The sequence below is a fragment of the Dendropsophus ebraccatus genome, chromosome 10, assembly GCF_027789765.1.
Source record: "Dendropsophus ebraccatus isolate aDenEbr1 chromosome 10, aDenEbr1.pat, whole genome shotgun sequence".
NCBI lineage: Eukaryota > Metazoa > Chordata > Amphibia > Anura > Hylidae > Dendropsophus > Dendropsophus ebraccatus.
Genome location: NC_091463.1, coordinates 76791348 through 76797347, shown reverse-complemented (window position 1 = coordinate 76797347; position 6000 = coordinate 76791348).

Sequence of the window (6000 nt, the reverse complement as noted above, 5' to 3'; positions counted from 1 at the left end):
GGGATTGGTAGTACACCTTTATAAAACTTCACTGCTCATTGTAAGGGAGTATCACAGTGTGTATCTAGGTCCAGCCACTACCAGATTGTACCGTACAGCCCCCCCCAAAAAAGTATTTTTCCTGATTTCTGTATTTCATACGCAAGGCCTATCTAAGTTCCATACTGAGCAGTGTCCATAAAATGGTGAACCCCAGGAGGCCGTGGTTCAGGGCAGGGTGAGGAGGTAGCAGTGGCACACCGCAGACGTCCACTCCCTAGCTTCTTTGCCCAACTTACGGGGTCTCATGGTAGACCAATATTGAAACCGCAGCAGTGTGAACAGGTGATCACGTGGATAGTGGATAATGTGTCCAGTAACTTATCCACCACCCAGTCTTCCACGCAGTCCGCCCACGCTACCCAAGGGACTGGAACCCTTGCTCCATTATCTCAGCCTCCTTCCCCACAGCCTGGCCCCTCCAGGGAAAGAAGGGATCCACCACCACCACCACCACCATGCTCCCAGGAACTCTTTTCTGGACCCTTCCCTGAGTCTGAGCAACCAGAGCAGTCGATCTGCCCTGATGCCCAAACTATGCAGCTCACGCAGTCATTGGGTGATGAGAGTGGGGACTTCCAAGCGGGGTTGGAAGAGGTGTCTGATGATGACGATGAGACCCGGTTGTCAGACAGTGAGGTTGTTGTCATGGATGTAACTCAAAGTAAGGAGGAGAGTGAGGAAATGGAGTTGACAAAAATGACGTTTAGGATATACACCGCCAAAGTTAATAGTTTGTTAATGCTGTTTGTGCCTTAAAGAGGAGGGTAACTATCACTTCATAGAACGATTGGCGTGACTATAACTTTCATATTGACATGTCAGCCTCCTTACACCCAACAGTTGCCAAAATAGGGCAGAGGTGGTCAGGTCGTCACCTTTTTGTTTCTGTTTGTCTATCCGGGAAGTGATCATCAGAAAGGAACAGATGCCGCACTCTGCTGAGGGCCCTCTGCCCCTTCCATTAAGCAAGTAGGGTTAGGGTCAGCACTTGGACCCTAACAAGTTTGGTGACATGTCAGAAATTTGGAAATGATGGTTACCCTTCAGATTAATTTGTTGAGACATATACATATTGTAAGTTTGCACAGTAATGAGAGAGAAATCTATCTAGCTACGCTCATGCTTGTTTGTTAGCACTTAAACCAGTTGGCACTTAGAATTGTCACATTAGTCAACTAGGGAATGGGATGTCACTATTGATGGGTTTATAGTTCACATTGTAAAAGTTTAAAGTTCTGCACTTATCTCACTTTTCATTGGTTGTTGTTGTTTGATTGCACAGTATGTGTTCACTTTTACCACTTTGATAGTTTAGAAGGATGTGTGCTTTCCCCCCCCAAACATTTGCACTTTAATGTACCACACCACCCCTTACTAAGACACCATGTATCGATATATTGTACTTTTTTCTTAATTTAATATTTTCTTATTTTTTCTTAAAGGGGAACTCCGGATCGAGGCAAGAAAAAAAGAAACTTCTGCAGAAGCAAATACCATTATTTATTACCTATCTATCCCAGTTTTGAAACTACCAAAAATCCATTTGTTTTGTGTTTTTTTGTTCTGTTATGTGTTTCTGTATTTCCTGGTTGAGCAGATGTACTCAGTACTACAGGTTCCAGAATGCATTGCTGTCCCTCTGTCCAGGCTGTTGCCCAGAATTAGGCATAATGGTGCCATTAGGCAGCCTCAAAATGCTCAAGTCACCCATTGACTTCAATGGGGTTCGTTACTCGAAACGAGCACTTGAGATATTCGTTTTGAGTAATGAGCACCCGAGCATTTTAGTACTTGCTCATTACTTATCATTACTGTTGTATGCAGTGAAATATGCCAACTTATTTGTATATGGGAAACATTAGCTAATGTAACCCTGACATGCTGAATTCTTTGCAAACAACAGTAACAATTCCTTCATCTTGGCAGAACATTCTGTTTGTTTTGGAGAGCTTTTTCTCTTAAGTAGTCTGTGGTAAAATGAAAAGCTTGAACTGATTATATACAGAGCGCTGGTCTTTTGGAAGGGAGGTCTTCTCAAAAAAGTTGGCAATATAGAATGATGAAACGGAAAACCCTACACAGGAAACCACATCTGTGTAAAGGGTTGGTCTCCTGATAGAGATGGTCTTTTAAAGAAGTTTTAGTGTATATTGACCATACCCTAATCTTTAATTACATTGAAATTAGGGATGGCCCGAACCCGCCGAGGTTCGGGTTCGGCTGAACCCGAACGCTCGGCTTTGAATTCCCGCTGTCTGCCCGCTCCATGCAGCGGGCGGATACAGCGGGAGGACCGCCTGGAAAACTGGGATACAGCCTATGGCTATGACTGTATCCCAGTTTTCCAGGCGTTCCTCCCGCTGGATCCACCCGCTGCACGGAGCGGGCAGACAGTGGTAATCATTGCAGATGGTTCGGGTTCGTCCGAACCCCGTCCGAACCAGGTTCGGACCATCCCTAATTGGGATCTTTACTGTTCTCCCAGAACATATGAAAAAGATCTAATGGATTAACGACGCAAAGCATTTAGTTAGCTCAGCAATCGACTTAACAGTCGACTGTCTTTGAAGTCTGTGCCGCTGCGCTCTGGGTGACTGGGAAGGCTGGATCCAGTCAGTTATTTATCCCATAAGAAATAGTCCACAAGGGACTGGCTCCAGAAGCACCTCTGAATGCAATTATCTCCTATAGATATTTGGGCTTTTTTATTATATTTTTATCTGCTTGAACTTATAGTTATTGTTGTTATCTTTGCACCCAATAAGATCTAACTAGTTGTTTGTGACTCCATAAGGCAAAGACCCTAGGGGTACTCATTTGGCTCCTAAGTCACCTCCACAAAAAAAGAAGAAAATCTTGTAGATACAGCATGCATGCCTAGAATCTTTAGAGTTATATCATTGAGGTTGTAGAGCAAAAATCTCACTCATCTGAGGCACGATGTGTGATGTCTCTGGAGTTCAGGCGCAGAGCGGCTTTGCCATGGGTTGTAGTCCGATGGATGGAAGGAGTCATAGTGTAAAAATTATATACACCATTATTGGAATGACGTAAAAACAATACGTTTTGAGGCATGTCAGATATTTATGTCAGAGGGTGTGGAAACACCCAGATTGGAATTTTCCAGGAACAGTTGTCATTGAGTGCATAATCAGCAGTGCTTGGTATCTCTTTTTCTCATTAAACTATCAGAACCAATTGTTCTATATCCGTATATTACAACATTAATGCAGTATCACTAAGATCTTGTTGAATTGAAATGATAAAATGATATGAAATGCGTCCATAGTTACATTTTATTTTAATGTTTTTTCTTTACAGAAGCTATATCAAGGTCAATTCCCAACCTACTTATGTAGAAAGTGCCTATGGCCCAACCAGTAGGTGCTTTTTTTTAAACAATTATACTTGGAATTGTTAAAATTATTATTTTTTTATAAATACATTCTTGTGACACTCTCTATTGGGAGGGGAATAGTGGTAAAAGTGTAATAACAATGGTATTATGGTATTACTCCTAAAAAATGTGATGGGACAATAAAATTGGAATTAAAATGTACACTAATTGTATTGTAAAAATAAAAGTAAAGAAATAAAAATAGTTTAAGATTCACAATTACAAACTGCACATCATATCTCTCCCTTGGGAACTACTTCTCAGTCAATTTCCTCTTGGTAAAACAGAGCAAGGCTGTAGTGCAAAGGTAAGTATACAACCCATAATCTGTGTCACATGGGTTCAAGTCCTACCTAATACCAAACCGATCTTTAATGAAAACCTTTACCATATTCTGAATGTAGGTGTAGCTTCTGCCCTGTGTGAATTCATAGTGCATAGTTGACTCTATTAGATGTCAATTCATAGAAAGTACTGCTGATTATGCACTCAATGACAGCTGTTCCCGGGAAATTCCAATCTGGGTGTTTCCACACCCTCTGACATAAATATCTGACATGCCTCGAAACGTATCGTTTTTTTACGTCATTCCAATAACGGTGTATATAATTTTTACACTATGACTCCTTCCATCCATCGGACTACAACCCATGGCAAAGCCGCTCTGCGCCTGAACTCCGGAGACATCACACATCGTGCCTCAGATGAGTGAGATTTTTGCTCTATTTTCTCCACCGAATTCTTCGGACCTCCGGACGGGCAGCGGGCAAATAGTTGTAAAAATCAAGCTTCAGGCGGTGTCGTGCTCGCAGCGCGGCCGCAAAAGATGAGCAACACCGAATCTTAGCTACTTTATTATACAATCTGCTGCAGCATTACGCTATGAGCGCCGGGGCGCTGTCTCTTTCTTCTTCTATAATTGAGGTTATGAAATTTTCAATGAACTACAACTATTTTTGTTTTTTTTCTAGAACAACATGGTGCAATGTTCACAGCGTATGGAATTGGGAAGTTGATTTTTCTCTCAACTCAATTGCATGTAACTGTCAGGCTATATGGGAGCAATAAGGCAAAGGACAGGTGCAGCCCTAACACTGGCACCTGCCCTGCTGTCCCTGCCTAATTGCCACAAGAGTCCTAAATGACAGCGGACAACTGGTTGACGGTCCTTATTCTATATAGTGTGAACACGAAACAAAACAAGACAGACACAACACAATAAATCTAAATCAGGGTTCCGAGTCAATAACAAGAGGGCGGCACAGTACAGAAATCAAATCCGAGAGAGTAGTCAAAGTCCAGAAAGACAAAAGTCAGATTACCAGATATACAATGCAGAAAACGCTAGGTCAAAATACTCAATTGCAGGCAAGGAGGGAGGAGACTGGACAGGCTTATATAGGAGGTGAAGTCCCAGCCCCAGAACTGACTCCGGAATCTGACAAAAGCTAACTGGCAGGTGCACATGCCAGTTAGCATAACCAGGATTCCTCTCAGCTTAGCGCCTGCCCGGGAAGTGGTGCGGCCCCAGTTGTGGTGCAGAGCTAAGGACGCTGCTGACACGTCCTTAGCAATGTATTTTCAAGAGACTGTTCAATAAAGCTGTTTTATTTTTCTATCACCGGGACTCAGTGATCCTTTCCTCAGCACCCGCACCTTTACACACTAGCCACACACCTTGGGTTAATTTTCCCCATTCTGTGGGTGGCGGTAACGATAGTCCGGGTGGGTCAATTGCCCCTCAGGACTACCGTGATAACAGCCCAAGGGACCCATCACAACCCAGAAGGTCTCCAACCATTTTGGGGAACAGTACAAACTGGCCATACACAAAGCAGGTGCCAACATCACAGCTGTGCGCTGGACTAGCGTTACAACAACCACCATCACTGGCCGTGTACTACTACCGATTCACCACATGAGAACTGAACATTACACATATAGCTTGTGAACTCTGCTAAAAATACCATATATAAGACATGTAATTTCAGATATAGTGCTGCTCCTCATGTACACATAAATGGCAGCTAAAGATGAGCGAACCGAACTTCCCGAACTGAGATTCATTCCTAACTTTTTGTGAAGTGTGGAACAGGTTTGGAAAGGTGGAAAAATAATGGCTGCACATCTATAAAAAAAAAGTGTTTGTCCACGCTCCCCTAATGTCCTCCTTTTGGTCACCGATGCTACAGCACCCTCCCCTCTCATATCTCAGTCAGCCAGTGATTGACTGAGTGGCCTGTGACTCTCCCACTCAGTCAATCACTGACTGACAGGACAGGCTACTCAGCCAATCAGTGGCCACTGCACTATCCCATCTCAGTCAGTGATTGGCAAAACATAATTTTGGTGGCTGTGAGGGTGTGAGGGACACTGGGCACTGGAGAAGAAGGACACTGGGGAAGCAAGGACAGGTAAGTATACATAGGCAATTTTTTTGAACCACAATAAAACAGCTAAATGCCTGCAATCGTTTAACTATTTTAGTGCGGTTCGCTTAAGTCTTGGTTCAGATAAACCCAAACTTTACATTAAAATTCAACAAACCTGCCAAACCAAAC